The sequence below is a fragment of the Takifugu rubripes genome, chromosome 5 (genome assembly GCF_901000725.2).
Source record: "Takifugu rubripes chromosome 5, fTakRub1.2, whole genome shotgun sequence".
NCBI classification, from domain to species: Eukaryota; Metazoa; Chordata; class Actinopteri; order Tetraodontiformes; family Tetraodontidae; genus Takifugu; species Takifugu rubripes.
In genome coordinates this window covers 8,416,941-8,432,744 of record NC_042289.1, presented here as the reverse complement: position 1 = coordinate 8,432,744, position 15,804 = coordinate 8,416,941, and positions in this window count along the sequence as shown.

Genomic DNA, 15,804 nt, shown 5'->3' with positions numbered 1-15,804 from the left:
CGCTTCATCATTTTAATGATCACGCATGGTGAGAAGTACCGCGCACCTCTCCAGCCAGTGGAAACCGTATCCTGGGGATCGTCTGGCTGCTAGCAGGTGTCAGCCAGTCAGCTCCCGCTGGACCGCAGCGTCCTGTGATCGAGATGATTGCAGCCAATTGAGGGTGAAATCATGTCAATATCGTGTTGCATTGGATAATAAGATCTGCAACACAGCTCCACACCAAACACAAAAGATAGTTTTTGTCCAGGTGGACTGCACGTAGACTGAAATGTCTCTAAATGGGGATACAGAAGCTGCAGGGATACAGAAAACTGCACTCAAAAAGGCAGAATAAACAAAAACATTAGGCCTGTCAAATTTGTCACGTTAATCCAGATTAATAACCCTTTAAGTCTGATCGCTCCGCCCATTGGCAGGGAAACAAATTACATGGATAATTTGTCAGTCTGATGGATGCCAAAAGGGTGTTTAATTTTGACTACTGCTTAATTTTAACTTTAAAGTTTCAACAATCACCATTAAATTAGACCATAAGACTGATCTCAGCCTTGAAGAAAAAATATGGCAGGCAGACTATAGACCGAGGGGACCGCATACAACATATTTCTAATGTTTGGCTTTTAATAAAACTCCATTTTGTGTGTTTAAAGTTACCTTTGGCATAGAACAGCAAGTTTTTTGAAAGTAGTTCCTTCCTTTGTCTTGGTTTACAAGTGAGACCATTATTTTGGAGAAGTCACTTCCTGTCCGGCCAGCTGCGCTATTGTCACCTGAGCAGCACACCTGGCGGGAACGTGGGAGCTTAAGGTCGAACATGTGGAAGGTTTTAGGGGGCATTTCGGGCAAAGTGCTGTCACTGCTGTGTTGTGACTCCTACTCTGGCCCCACCTCCTCCTGGGCAATCAGCTCAACCACCACCACCTGGGCCCTCTCCTGCAGCTGCACCCAATCCGCCCAAACGACTCTGCACCCATAAAAGGCCCCTATGCACTCAGGCCAGTGCTTGATCTTACTGATGTTTTTGGCAACACGTCCCGTGGACCCAGCATCTCTCCAGGCTCCCCAGCGACTCCCTGCGTCTTCCAGAGACTTCTCTGCAACCTTCCTAGCCCCTCTTCCTCTGACCTCTTCCTCTTCCCCTTCCTCGGACGGATTTCTCCTATCCTCTGGACACTTGGACTCTCCCACAGACTCTCGCCCCTGGATCTCGAACTTGGTTCGTCTGCCGCATCACGCACCTATAGTTTGTCTCGGCCTCTCTCATTTTGTTTCTTCCCTCCTGGTTTTTTTGCTTCATTAAACCTTCAGAGTTTACTTTTTTAATTCCCGTGTCTGTCTGCCTTCTTTGGGGTTCCGCCACACTTGACCGCCAGTCCTCTCGAGCGTAAGATGCTGCTTCTTATGGGGTTTAATGGCACCTGTTCTACTCTCTTCTATTTGTCCTCATTTATAAAGATGAGGACAACATCAAATGTTCACCATCACTGAGACACCGCCACTCTCACGCCGTCTGTGAGGACACAAACGGCAACAAGTGTGCAGCAGAAACCTGCAAGCTGATCAGCAGGGTGCTCACATACTGCACCCCCACCATATTAGCACCCAGCTCTGCAGGTTTCTGCAAAGCAAACCTGCAATTTTTCTGCGTGGTTCCTGCCTGTGGAGCGAAAACATGGTGGTCCAGCGACACTGCAAGCAAAGGGAGGTGGGGGCTGAAGCCAAGGGGTTAGCTTGGAGAGTGGATATGCCATAAAGGAGCGAGGTATGTGTGTGTTTTGGAGCGGCTGATTGGGGCTGAATGAGACACGCGTTTAAGGGCGATATTGCAGCTCGCTGCTGGTGGCCCCTTCTGTCCCTCTATTATGCAGAATATAAGAACTCTTCTCACAGCCCAGAAGAAAGCAGGCAGGTAGGGTGCTGGAATACAGGGCTACGATAAGATGACAAAGACAGATCCAGTCCCTCCAGAAGAAGCAGCAGGCTCCCACTGACAGGCGACCAGGTACGAGCACACGGCACAGGTGTCCCTGTGCCCTCTCCCTCGCGACTTCTTCCTTTGATTGACATTTACAGCAGCAGCAATGGACTGTTAACCTCCCCGGTAGCTCTTTATGATGGCAAAGGATCTGCGATTTTATTAGGGGCAACTGTGGAAATTGTGTGATTCCTGCCTGCGACACAAAGTCCAGAGTCTGCTGCCAACACACCGAGGATGACGCAGAGCGCCTCGTCGCCCGCTGAGCCCCAGAGAGAGCGGATGACTGGACGAGTCCAATGACCCGCTGGCACAGTCCTGCAGGTCACATATGTTCGCCACAGGTTTTATTTTCCATTCATCACACAGCAGAACTGAGCTGGTCCTGAAAAAAAGACCTGAACTTGAGCAGCAATGAAAACAAAAGTAGTTTTTCTCTATAGGTGCTCTGACAGTTATATATTGTGCCTAATGGGTGACAGAAGCTTGATACATTATACTAACACGTCAGCAGCGGTTGATTTACTTATGTACGTGTTGTAACTACAATACTCCACCCCAACACACACACGCACACACACACAGACACACACACATATACATACACACAGAAGCTGCTGCAGGTGTTGCCCAGGCAGCAGGAATGCTAAAACCTTGAAACCTTGAAAATGGAGTCTTATGTTCAGTAAAACTGTATTATTGGAGGAAAGCCCGGCTCCTTTTGGACATGCATCTGAATGAACACACACATTAGTCCACAGGTGTGAGGTCCAGGGTCTTCCTTCTTCCGTGCGGAGCTTGGTTAGCCCGAGGGCTGCGGCGGCATGAGTGCGAGCTTCGCTCCGCACTGCTGTGGAAACAAGAAAAGCGGCTCTGTTTTTGGATGGCTGTCTTGGCTTTGTTCGAGCGCTCTTCTGGCACGCAGTCAAGATCATGCCCCTAGAGAGTCAAGATTAATGACAGCTAGTCACGGAAAGGCTTTACAGCGGCAGCGAGCAAAGACATGAGGATGGAGGGGAAGATGGCGAGGAGAGGGAGGGGGGAGGTACAGGTGAGGATCAAAATACCGTGGGTTTTATGGTGTGTCAAATAGAAGCAGGTATAAACACAGATTCAGCTTGAAGACTCTAACATGTGTCCTCAACTTTCAACATAGTAATCCAGCTGAGGCTTGCGTGCACCCCCCTCCCCCCATTCTTCCACCTGCGATCTGTATTCCTAGAGGACGTTGAAAGATGGATGATCGCACAAAGACTGTTTGGTTTTGGTCTAGACGTGACAACAATCCCTGTCCGGTAATGGCATCCGAGCGGCGGGATTCGGTATTATCGCCACAATCAAGTCAGGATTTAATCTTGAATGTGCAAAGCTAAACGTAGCATTCAGCATAGCATAATGCCTCACAAACTATATCATCCTTCTCCCTTGTCTTGAAAACTCTTTCAAAATAAAAGCTCATTTATTTTCCTGTGATGATGTCAGCGCGATGCTGGTGCTGAGCTCTCTCGATTCTCGATTGTCCTCACACTTCCTGGACTCTGGACAGGTGAATCTGATGCAGAGCAACCGATGAATAGCTGGTTGTCACAGCTTGCTTGACAGAAGGCGGAAACATCTGAAAGACGTTTCCTGTTCAAAACCCTTCATTCTGATGTGGAGAGAGAGATCACAAGCAACCACTGTTGGTTGGGTGGCTCTTAATACTTTCCTTTTATGACAAGGAGGTCTAACAAGTCCATTAACATGTCTCTACAATGGACAATGAGGCCCACTGTGTTTAAGATAAAGCTACAGAATCAGCCTCGCCACCCTTTGAGGTGTGATTTTTTTTTTTTTTACATAGTCACCTGACATGTCCTGGGATAGGAGTATGGGCGGACAGGCAGGGGGGGAAAGAGGAGGGAGGGGTGCTATTGTTGGCACACTCCTGCAGTCGTGTCATGGTGGAGGCGGATTAAACAGAGTAAATATTATTCCACCACAGAACTGCAATAAAGCAGTACCAGGCAGCTTCAACCTGTAGATGAGATGAGAATCATGTGGAAGGATCAGAGCAATGAAGGCAGAATGGGACAGAAGGAAGAATTTGGGTTTAAGATCATATTAAATCTCTCCTCAATGGGACTGAGGTGATGTGGGACAACAAAATCACCCCAACTGAAGCACTAAGAGCTTGAAGTACCATCTTAACACCACACATGCACAGGTTGGGAACCCAAGTTCTGATGCCACACCCAGATATTTCATGTATATATATATATATATCAACCTTTCGGCATTTAGCGTTCCAATACGTTGACTTGTTGGGATAGCTTTTTGAAAGCTACTTGCAGATTCCTGCAGTAAACAGAAGAAGCACTAGCAGGACCTGGGTTGCAGGGCACAGAGAGGGCAGTGTCTAGTGGGGAAGGGAAGTCTAATAGATGGGCACAAAGAGAGCATTGGTTTGGCCGACTCTCAGTGGGAATCCGGTTGGAGTTCCGTGGGAAGAGTTGAGCACAGTGAGACGGATCTATCCCCCTCTCTTCCTTTTTCTCATAAAGTTTACTGCAGATTTGATGAGTAGACCCCCGAGCAGTTGGAACCGTGTGGAACATGGCAAGAAAAGTGAAAAGTGAAGATAAACCACAGCTTCCAGTCCAAAACTACTAAATAAACCATTTTGTTCTTGAATAGGCAGTCCTAACACTCTAAAAACCCAGGACTGAAGTATGTATCAACACTCCTCTGGGTGCTCTCAATATGAAAAATCTATTTTCATGAATTAATCACAGTAGCACCTGTGGTACAAATGGAGGAGTGAATGGAGGAACCACCTAGACCACAAGGCCCTGAGAGAGCGGGTCCAAACACGATTAACACTATGTTCTCAAAGCTCCAGCTGTATCAAACCCCCCTCTACTGGACTCAGAGGACAGACTTTTCAAATGGCCTACTCTCTGGTTAAATCCCCATTTCTCCAAAGTCACCTTTTCTAGTTCTCACTCAGTCCCCCCTGCTGCCTTTTAACCTCTCTCCATCGTTTTAATACCCTGTGACCTCCCAGAGTGCCCCCCAAGTCTTGCCTCCCTGCACCTTCCCACCCTCTTGTGCCCTCCGTGGCACCTTTGCCCCATGGCCCAGCCTCATTCATCTAGCCACCCCTCTACGGCCAGGGGAGCTGAAGGCCCTCTTTGTATGCACTCCCTGGGAGATATTAACCCCCTGTCTCCACGCTCCCACCAAACAAAGGAAGCACTTACTAACCGCTAAAGCCTTAACAAACACTGCCTTTCAAATGAACCCTGCTCCATGCGGTGTCGAGGGAGGGGAGTGCCCAGGATAGAAAAGCCCAAAACATTTGCTTGCTCTTATAGATTACAGAAAACCTGGTGGTTCTGTGCTTCAGTAACGAGGAGGTGAGTTTTTATACTGTACCACCATGTTCCCACTCCAATCCTGAGGGGTAGGAGACAGTTTTACATGCAGAAACCGGTAACCCACTTTCAGGTGTTGGAGAACTCCTATGGCTCCTGTTATATATTCACACGTAACTCCCAGGAAGTACTGGGGGAACCCATTTCTTGTCATTATTGCAGCATGGGAACTCCAGCACTTCTAGGGTCTAGCGGGAACTCCTGTTTGTAAAACTAATCTCCAAGTTTGGGCATTGTCTCACGCGATTTCTTCTGCTTAAAAGAGCCTGGACCTTGGCATCTGTCATACGTCCTCCTAAGGCCTCATCCATACCTGCAGACGTCTCATGAACTGAGGACTCAGCTGGTAGAGGCTTTTTTTAGTGAGAGAACTCTGGCGTCTTGGTTGATTTGCTTTTCCTGACGTTGTTGTCCCATTCTTCTTTCATTGCTCTCCTTTAGGACGTTGGAGCCTGAATGAAACTGCATTAGTTACAGGACGACTATGATAATACCTCAGATTTTTATAAAGCTTAATGAGGTCCCAAGGCTAGTACGAGTTGATGATGAAAGAGGGAGAGAAGAAGTAGAGCACGTGGTTGAACGGTAGGTCATCAACCTCTCATCCTGAGGGTGATATGGTCTTGCCCAATGAACAGCAGAGAGCACTGCAGAACAAAAGCTAAATATTTAGATAAAAGGGGCAAAATTATGAGATTTATTAATACAGACGAATTTTCCAGCGTTCCAGAAACATATTCCGCAAATTCATCGAGAGTTTAATTAAGTGTAACGCTGAGGAGCAATAAAGCTTTATAGCCATTGTTCTGCTGACTCGATAACCACCTGGAACAGTAAAACATGACCCACGGAGCGCCTCGCTACACTGGAAAATATTACACATGATGTCACTATGTGAAGGAAAAATACTAGACATTCTATTACACTGGCGCTTCTGTTATTTTCTGTTCTGTTTTCAGAACGATTGTGTGCACTCATGCACTTGTTTGTGCTGCGAAGGTGTGCCTTCACCTTTACAGCTGTCAGGCATATGTCAGTAGCCTTCAGTCTGAAACACACACACGCGCGGGCCAAAGACATTTGTAAACACAACAATGAATACAATGAATAGGGCATTCTGGATACGCCATAACTGAGTCACACTTTACTGGAAAAATGAATTACTGGTAGCACATATTACAGGTGACAAATGATTCTCTGCTGGGCTTTTAAACGATTTTAAATAAATGATGATTGTGTCCACAAAGATCAAAGGTAGTGCACATCAAAGCTGACAGGCCGGAGGGTACTGGAACACCTGGAACTGGAATGTATGAACCGGGCAAACCGCCCCTGCATTCTGTCAATAAATCTGGACGTTTGCGACGACGCACTGTTCTGAAAACGTAACGCAAAAGAACAAAGCCTGCGCTCCGTTTTCATGCTCCTCCAACCGCATATACACAAAGGTGTTAACGGTGGCGTTATGTTGTGTATCAACGCGGTGATGTAGGTGGGACAAAGGAGGGATCCATCTGGGCTCCAGCACAGCCCAGAACAACTGACCCTGGCGCCAGCGGACCCTTAAAGGTGTCCGTGTCGGGGTTGTTGCAGCTTTAATTGGTTTCTCTGACAGCAGATTGGGAGTCGCCCCTTGACCTTTGATCTTTACCCACTTGAACTCCATTTGCCGACATTTTTCCTGGGAGCAACCCACCATCGACTCAGGCGTCCAGCTGGTGCGGATCCCGCCACCTCTCCCAACTGTACGCCCCCCCCCCCCACCTCCGCTTCTAACGTCTACATGAGATCCAGCGGACCGACTTGGGTCCCTGTTGGAGAAATCGTCTTCCCACATCTGAGGGTTCGGCCAATGAATGAGGCTTTGTCTGCAGAGGAATGAGATCCATATCTCCCATTTGGCTTCGCTCATGTCGTTACTAATCAAAAGCAGATGAGAGGACAAGTTGCTCTCTGCTCCGACTATGTGTTTTTGGGCTTTGCTTTGCTCCACACACACACACACACACACACACCCACACACACACACACTGATCTGAGCGAATTAGTAAAAACACTGGCCTTCTCAACAGTACTTTATTGTATATGTTGTGTATAAGGTGTTTAGGACATGTAGGACATATATCTGTGTCATGTCAGTGTTTTATGAGGACCACATGGAGGTTTTGGCCACTGAGCAAGCAACTTCAGCCAAATAAAAGGAGGGAAAGATATTCAAGGAATGAATGCTTCAGCTGGTGGAGAAGCGTTCCGATCTCAGTTTATTTCAGTCTTGAGGGATCCGTTATTTTTTACACATAATTTATTTGCTTTTTAAGAACAGGTCATAGCAAGGTCGTCCAGGCTGCCCTGCTCATTGACATACTCATACACCCAGGACACTAACGTCAGATATACGTCAGGGAGCGCTGAGGATCCCCTCTCAAGCCACCGTTGCTCCCCCTTCTTGCACCTCTGGCTTCGGTAGCTCATAGAATATTTAAGTCAGGTGTTTGGTATCTAAGTGCTTGGCTGACCACACTGCAGGCTGGGGATTGAAAAAATATGACTTCTGTGCTACATCAAGCTAAAATGTTAGCTTATTTATGTAACACAAATGGGTTTTTTGTGAATTTTTTGGAATGTAGCAGTTGTAATTTGCATTCTTTTCCTTCACTGACATCACTGGTAGACTGGATGTACGGGCGACTGTGATGCCAAGCTAATCACATGCACATCCTACAACAAAAATGCAGGCCTCAAGCAGTGGAAAGGACAGCAGAGCCACATTACCTCTCTCTCTTCCTTGCGGTTTAATGCATATTTGGGTTAAAAGTGGGGCGATGTTGATTTAAAGAAACATATCTTCCTGTTACTGTGTGTTTGTGGTGTTCAAGGAAGCGGAACAGGCTCAGCTCCGACCTCCCGTTCCCATGTTGAAAATAGAGGGTTTCCTACCGAAGGGCCTTTCTAAAAGCAACTTTGTGATGTCTCTCAAACCACGCCGTTCCCAAACGTCTCGTAGCCACATTCAGTCCGTACAAAGGATCTCTGTTCGCTCTGGCCTCTCTCAGTATCCCTTTGTGAACTTAGTCGGCAAGTCTCTCTGCGCTGGAATGCTTGTTCTCAGGGTTAGGAGGTAAAACGCTCGCGGAGGGCCACACAAACACACAACATACGTTCCCACATCAGAGGAGTCCGCAGTAGGACGTGACCGAAAGCCAAAAAAACAGGTCACCGGCGGAGAAAATGTGGACGCTAATTGAGACATGTGGCCCTCATCATCCTGGTTAACCACAGCTCACGATGTTGGGTGATTATGTAAGACGGGAATATAAGAACGCTGCCCCCCCCACCACCACCACCACCCCGAGTAAGAAGGGAGAGACAGACAGAGAGCGAGAAAGAGATCTGGAGATGGGCGGAAACATGAGAATGACAGGAGATGCAGAAGGAGGCAGAGAGGAGTGTGAGCTTGGGAGCTTTCGGACGACCTCTTCAGCAGTAGAGCCTGTGTGAGAGGCATGAATGTGGCCCTTTGTGCTGGGCAGACTGGGCTCAAACGCATGTGTGAGAGTGTGTGTGCGAAAGAGAAAGAGAGAGCTAAGCGGCCCGAGCACGGGGCCTACAGATGTCTGGAGCTGCACCGCTCACCCCCGGCCTCCACAGGCAGCAAGCAGCTGTTGTCAGAGAGAGACAGGCCGCCCCGGAGAGACTGGGAGGGGGCCAATGGGCAGAAAACAAGAAAGAGGCTCTTTCACAGCCTGGTATGTCCTTCTGGATACCCACACAATGTATCCTTTGAGGACCCTGAAGAATAACATTTAGATTTAAAGTTTTCTCATCCTGGGAAGCTGGGGTCAGTCCTGCTGCTCTCTCAAGTGTTGGGGGGTCTGTGCTGAGGTCGTGCTCGGAAAGGGGGGAAAAGGGAGTCCCTCGCTAGATTTAGATTTAGCTCTTCAGCTAACGCAGGCCAAGGAAGATCAATGCCACCCCAAACCTGGGTCCGGACCTCCAGGCTCAGCACTGGATTCGCCCTCCCAGCAGGTGTTACAGTATGAAATGTCCCCCCCGGGCACCTGTAGGCTGGGGGGAACTGAGCTGCTCTTTGTTCCCAGAGCCCTGTGCAGCACACGGCCCCTTACAGCGTGGCACGGAACGCGTCTGGGAAGGTTTAGAGGCCGGTTTGTTGCAAAGTTTCCACAGAAGAATTCAGGAAATGATTTCCTATCGTGGGAGGAATGTTTTTCTTTGCAGCGAACAAGCTTTGTCGGCTGGAATTGGGAAGGAGGGAGGAAAGTCCTTTTTGTTTCACAGCCTAACAGCTTGCAGACTGCTCCGTGGCTCCGCTCGACTGGAACTAGACCTTAAAGTACACGCTTGGCAAGAAATGTGTCACACCTGTGGCGACTTCTGCGTGAAGCATGCCAGATTACAGTTAAAATGAGCTTAAAAAAAGATGGAGGCAAGAGGTCATTGTTCAGGTGTAACACATTAGCTGTGACCCGGAGCAACAATATTATGGAAGCAGCCAGGAAGGAACTCAGGGGTCACAGAAACGGTGGAACCTGTTTCTGAAACAGCAGGCGGAGCCCAAGATGCTGGCTGGACCTGAGCCAAGCGCCTAATGGCCCACGCACAGATTGAGTCCAAACCGAGCGGGACTAGGATGAGCTTGCATGTTACGAGTCATTAGCTAATTCATTTCAATGGCATCTATGTCCCCTTCAATCTTCAGCCTCCACCGTACCTGCGTCCATCGTCCTCACACACAGCCGCTCACAGACACCCGTCCGTCGAGTCCAGCCTAGCTTAAGTTGTCTCATTGGCTCATTGGTGTCCTTGAATGTGAACGTGCTTCTGTGTTTTTAGCATTGCTGTTAGCATCCTGGAAATGTTCTCCCTGGTGGATGTTGTTGTCTCTATCGGTGGAAAACATGCAACATTCAATACCGATTGTTGATTATGTTTCTTTAAATTTTGGAATTTACCCAAATTATATGTCTAATTGGCCAGAGAGCTATGGATCCATCACTGTCACTGGGAGGAAAGAGAGCAGGACAACATCCTGGAGGGGGCCACCAGCCCATCACAGGACACAGGTCCCCTGAGACAATTTTCTGTTGTAGGAGCGAAGCACAAGAGGGCAAAGACGGGGTAAGGAGGGAACTAAAGAGGAAGAATGATTGAAAAATGTGAAACAACAGCAGAGTGGAACATGGGAACGTACTCGCCCGGCCACAAAGAGGCTGCAGGAATGTATAAACACAGGGCTGACTTTCCTGGGGAGTCTGGGTGTCTGATGAATGGGCTGTTTGTGAGCTGCCACAAAAAGGATGCTGGGATTTAAAACACAGGAGGGGAACGCGCGTTCTTACGTGCGAGAGCTCTCCAAAAAATGCCTGGTTTTGACTCTTCCACTTCCAAACACCACTGAGCAGAAGTAAGAGACACGCCAGCGCCTGAGGTGAGCAGGACCGGAGGGGTCCTTCAGCCTGGACCACCTCTGACCGCCTTCTTTTGGGGGCGAGAACACTAATGTTCCCATTACGGCCCACATGAAGATGGAATGAGGAATCCAGACAAGGGGAGAGCAGGAGGAGAGAAGGGGAAAGGACCCCTACGGGCTTACCAAACAGTCCAGGAATGCAGTGGTAAAAACGAGTTGGGCTTCCTGGCACAAGATGGCCGTGTGACTGGGTTTAGATGATGGCCCTGACAAAGACTCCTTTCTTACTGACTTTAATAACTACAATACGCCGTGGAGCCGCTCACAAGAAGCCACTTGTTGGAAGGAAAAACAAAAGTTTGTTTACACACAGGCGTGCACATACACCTTCCACGCGGCGTTAGAGTGGGGAACTTTAACGCAACACGTGTTTCACGCGTTTACGCTCTAATCTGCTGGACGACACGCCGAGCCCTCAAGCAGTCTCGGGTTTCTTGCGTTCCCGGGGAGGATATTTCTGTCCCACAATGCTCCTGGTTGCAGCTGGATTCCTTCTTCCAGCTGTTGCTTACATTAACATATAGAATTCTGCTGAGTGGGGCAGATTTAGCTAGCTGCTATCACAGTTAGCCGCTGCTGTGCTCTGTTGTGCTAGCAGAAGCACTCGGGCTAATTTGGTCCGGTCCAATAGACGATGCAGGGTTTCTGTAGAGACACTTATGAACCTTAATGATTATTCAGTGGCAATTTTAAACAATGTTTATGGTTTTAGAGCAGCTCAGACAGGAACTTTCTTTACAAAGAGAAATCTGTCGATTGCCAAATTAAAAAGCTTTTAAAACACAAGGGTAAAACAAAGACGTACAAAAACAAAAAGCTGAGTATATAAACACATATCTATAGTCATAAATATCAAAATATAGAATACTCAAGAGTACAAAAATCAAGAAAAAACCCAACCGCTTGCCATACTGGTTTTTTCCCCTGCACATCTGGACGGTGGTTTCCAGTTCATTCCGCCAGTCTTCACATTTCTCAATCGTCTCATTCACCTCCCGTCGCGGCTCTGTGTGACACACCTGACACGTGGAAGGGGGGTAAAAACTTCCAGCTCTCCAAATATTCATATTTTAAAAGGACGAGAAGAAAAAAAAAAAAACAGCAGCTGGCGGAGTGAAATAAGAGGCTCAGACCTGTGAAAAAAGGCTGGGGTGTACCAAATCTCTTCCATCTGGAGAGGAAATCAAGTCATATTTGTCATAAAGCTCCCACCTGGAACCTTTGGTGGAGCAGCAGACTAAAGCCTTTCTGTTTTCCCTGCAGTGAAGTTCAAAAGAGACGCTCTCGGATCAGAACATGTCCAGACCCTCCACCAGAACCTCGTGTCCGCAGCATCCGAGGACTCCATCGGCCGGTCCCGGGGGCTCGGTGTCCTGGAAAGGGGGCGCACTTTAAAATGAAAACAGGAGGTAAAACACTGCAGCAGAGCATCGGCCTTCCGCTCTGCTGCCAGTTCAGGTGTGTCTCTCTACAGAAGCCATCTTGTCCAAACTGTCACCTGTCACATTCCCGGGGCCGTGTAATCCCAGCTCTCACTGCATCGCACTGTTACTACAGGTGACGGAGGTCTGCGGCGGACACAGCGTGCTCTTTGTTCCCCGCCTGTTTGCTTTTCCGTCTTAAAGAAAGCGGGATCGGCGGGACGCTGGTGGACGGCACAGAGCGGGATTCATTCAGGTCAGAGACAGATGGGCTCTGAGGCCGATACCAGCACCTGCTGCTGGACACCGGTCCGCCGCCGGTATCACTGAATCTTATTTTACAGGGTGTGGTTTGGAAATATGCAGGTTATTATGTCTTTATCATGAGTCCACAGAGGCAGCGGCAGGAGGGAAAGTGCTATAAATCAGCCAGACAATGGAAGACTTTGTTCTGCGTCTCGAAGGGAAACCATCTTAAGCAAACACGCAGCTCAGAGTTTGACACACCGAGATGTGCTGGAACTTTCGGGAAGAATAACAAGACCTAGTTTGGCCTTGTTGATAAGAGAGGTGCGTGACGTTGGACTGGGATCAGTGTCGAGTGCAGTGACGAGCTTTGGCCAGTAGGTGGCAGCAGGACACAACAGACAGACTGGAGACAGATGAAAACTGGAAATCAGGATAATTGATTTAAAAATGTGGTGGGTCAAAACACGTGTTGAGTAGGGTTTTGTGAAATCAGCCATCATATCGGGCTGAAGGTCCTGGAAACAAAGGTTTTTTTGGTATTTTTTTCTGCCTGGTTTCTGCAGCAGCACCGCCAGACGCCATCGGCCCCCGTCTGTTCTGTCACCTGCCGGCTCATGTGCCACCAGCACGGCAGCCACATTTCTGTTGGAGACATCAAGACAAATGTGGGGATCTTCAAAAGCAGGTTATCTTCAAACAACATAATTCTCCTGGTTCCATCATCCTGGTACTAGAACGCTCACCCGTAGGTTCTGATGCCATTAAATGACACTAATGTCTGACTGAGTAGGTGAGTTCCAGCTGTTTGCAAAGGGCAGCGCACTGAGTGGGATCCACAGAGATCCTTTCACATAAGGAAGGGCAAAGGGAAACAAATAAACAGGCAGAGGTTGGATCACAGCTGTTTTAAAGCCTCTCTGACCGATTGTGAGCTGTCCCTAGATCCACAGATCTCGCTCCCAGATCTCTCCCAGATCTCTCTCCCAGATCTCTCTCAGATCTCGCTCTCAGATCTCGCTCCCAGATCTCTCCCAGATCTCTCTCCCAGATCTCGCTCCCAGATCTCTCCCAGATATCTCTCCCAGATCTCGCTCCCAGATCTCTCTCCCAGATCTCTCTCAGATCTCGCTCTCAGATCTCGCTCCCAGATCTCTCCCAGATCTCTCTCCCAGATCTCGCTCCCAGATCTCTCCCAGATATCTCTCCCAGATCTCGCTCCCAGATCTCTCCCAGATATCGCTCCCAGATCTTGCTCCCAGATCTCTCCCAGATCTCGCTCCCAGATCTCGCTCCCAGATCTCTCTCCCAGATCTCTCTCCCAGATCTCTCCCAGATCTCTCTCCCAGATCTCTCTCCCAGATCTCTCCCAGATCTATCTCCAAGATCTATCTCCCAGATCTCGCTCCCAGATCTCTCCCAGATCTCTCTCCCAGATCTCTCACACAGATCTCAACAGCTATCAGAGCTGACAAACACAAGCTGCACAGATATATGTCCTACATGTCCTAACAGATGGACAAACACAAGCTGTGAGCAGGACGGGCGATGAAATATTAGATCGAGAGAGGGCTGCGTTGATGGAAGCGCCGTTAATCACACGTCTCCACGTGTCCGTCGCCTCCTCCGTCTACTGGACAACGACGAGGGAGATTGCAAAAGGAAACAGAGCGACCCTCTTGGACGGGTGGAGGGCTGCTGAAGAGTCTCTGGAGATTGTGCCTCGAAAGAGAAATAACGGCATAGACAAAAAAAAAGGTCACTTCTGAGGGGTTTTGAGGACTCTCTGACCAAGATGTGCTGAGCGTAAATGATAAACTCTGATTTTTCTTCTCTGAACCCAGAAATGCTGCGATGACGATTGTGGATGACCAACAGGACCAACTAGCAGCTGTTCCCCTCCGTTAGCGTTAGCCTCTTTGGAACCAACTGTTATCAGGGAGCCTGTTTACATGACCGTTAAAAATAGCAATTCGATGATAGTTAAATTAAGTGTAATAATCTGATCTGACCTGTTCATGTTAACAAGGTTGGATTTCTAGAGGAATACGTACATATGAAGCAGCATAACTCTAAAACTTGACATTATTACACTTTTTTCCACTTACAAGAGATCGATACTGACCGGATTAGGGGGTGTTTAGGCATAAAGACACTGTATTATTTGAGGAAACCCTGGCGTGTTAATCGGATTTCTCATGATCTGATAGGTGCTGTTATCTGATTATGATCATGGCACCTGCACGATCACTCAAGTAAACTGAATCAGAAATTGGATCATGATCGCATGTTATGGTCACGTAAGTGATACCGGAGCCAGACTAGCATTTGTTTGGTTTTGGCCACTTCGGCAGGAGGGTCCAAACGGAAGTATTAAACAACAGCAACAGTTCCGACCACACAAAGGAGCCGAGGGCATAAATGGAGCGTCCAGTGAGAGTCGGTCCTTTGGCCAAATATACAAATAAACAGTTAAGTGGTCCAACAGGAACCAAGCGCCAACTGTCATTATTTTCTGCAGGTCCCAGCAGAAATCAGCAAGCTAACCCGCTGAAGTAAATGCAGCGGACATTAGCATCCCTACAGGCGACGATTTCAGCGCTGTCGCTTTGGAGGCTGCGATATATCAGCGTGAGCTCGCGACGCCACGTCTTGGCGTGAGGGAAGAATAAGGATCATGGGGTCAGATATGTGATATTCAGCAAAAGTTAATGAGCACTTTTCTTTTCAGACGCACCCTTTCTGCAGCCTCCCTCCCCGCCTGGCATTTGCGTGTTTATAGAATGAGTAATTTCAGAGCTGTCACACACTCACATCGTCACAAGCTTTTCCTTTTGTACGTTGGACAGATTACTCAGGATGTGACAAAGGTTAGAGTCCCCCGGGAACCTATTTATCACAGCCAAGAGACACTAAAAGACACTATCTATTAATCCCCAAAACAAATCTGAGTGCTGGTTCCTTTACTTTTCTTTACGTTTACATTTACATTTCTTAACTCTTGTCCCTCTGGTGTAAACGCTGCTGCATATTTTTTTTAAATGAGTCCTAATTACATCCTCTGTGTTGCTCCTTTAGCACAGTAACACAGACTGTAGCTGAATTACAGCACATCCAGGATTAATGAGCTCATTCCCAGCGGAGCAGAACAATTAATTGTGCTTTGTTTTACATTTGGCCTGTTTGTGCTGTAACTGAGAGGCTCTGGATATTTGAGAGTAATAACCTCCAGGGGCAGAAATCCATCACGGGAAA